Genomic DNA, 1,463 nt, shown 5'->3' on the forward strand with positions numbered 1-1,463 from the left:
TGTTGCAATATTCCATTTGAAATATTACACCTTTCAACAATATTACAGAAATATTTCACGTCCGTTTCTGCAACATTTCTGCAATGTTTCAATGTCCGCAATCATTTCAAATGCAACCTTGCTAAAAGATTTCAGCAATATTTCGGTAATATTACTGAAATATTTCTAAAACATATTCCAAGTAGCGAACTGACGTCATAATGACGGTAAATTTTGGTCACAAAATGATCACTTAGATATCCTAAGTTAGGTCTCATGAGATCCGAAAATGATGTCGATATGTCACATCCACGAGACGTCATTTTCTGATGTTTGTTTGACGGCAAAACTAAAATCAATTACAGTAATAATATATAACAATATACATTAATGTGATATATATTATAGATAAATTTAAATAATGTTACACGTTGAGCAATGTCTTATCGTATAAAATAATATATCTCTAAAATAATATATATCTAGTAATTCGTATATAGCCTTTTCGGGCTATAACAACATGATACAGGTACATTTCCGAAATATTTCGGATGCAAAGTTACAATTGAAATATTAATGAAATATTTCTGTACCATTTCCGAACATTACAGTATTTCAGCAATATTACATGCCGAGTGGGGATGTCATTTAAAACATCAAGAAGATGATTAAGTCCTATTTGGGGAAGAGAAGAGATAATTAAGTAATCAATTCCACCAATGCCTGGGCTTGATTTAACTCTTAAATTCCTAATTACGACATTAATTCTTGTTGTGAAAAAGGAGAATACAGGAAGGAATCATATAGATGTTGATCGAGGATGGGAGGGGCGGAGGCAACCCAGGGAGGACACAAGTCCGAAATTAATTCTCTAACATTAGATTCTTTTTGAGGGTTATACATATTATTATTATTTTGATAATTCCATCTGTTCTTAAAACCTTTAAGTAGTACCAGTAACCGTAGACCATATCTTTGAGAGGTCCTTTCGTAAACTTGAACAAAAGTCTCGGAATGAGTCATTTTAATTTTCCTAAGACCTGAGCGTGCTTTGGCTTCGCATTTTTTTAAATTTATAAAACTTTTCCATGAACGATTTCTCTTAAAATTTGTTAACGCACTTTTCCTAGCGCTAATCAATCCATCACATTCTTCATTCCACCATAAACATGGTAGAGACTGACGAATGTGTCGAAAGAAGTTCTTTTCTTCCTTACGTCTTTTTCCAGGAGTAGCATCCTTGACTGCATCTAGGATGATATTCATAAGAGCGTTAAATCTCGTTAATATATTAGGGAAATTTTTTTTTAAACATAACCCTGCATTAAACGATGATTCGATCTTATCCTTAAATAAATTCCAATCAGTTTTGAGAGAGCTTTTACTCTCTCAAGAGAGCTTTACTCTCTCAAAACTGATTGGAATTTATTTAAGGATAAGATCGAATCATCGTTTAATGCAGGGTTATGTTTAAAAAAAAATTT

Source organism: Formica exsecta, unplaced genomic scaffold (assembly GCF_003651465.1).
Source record: "Formica exsecta isolate Colony F162 unplaced genomic scaffold, ASM365146v1 scaffold1235, whole genome shotgun sequence".
NCBI classification, from domain to species: domain Eukaryota; kingdom Metazoa; phylum Arthropoda; class Insecta; order Hymenoptera; family Formicidae; genus Formica; species Formica exsecta.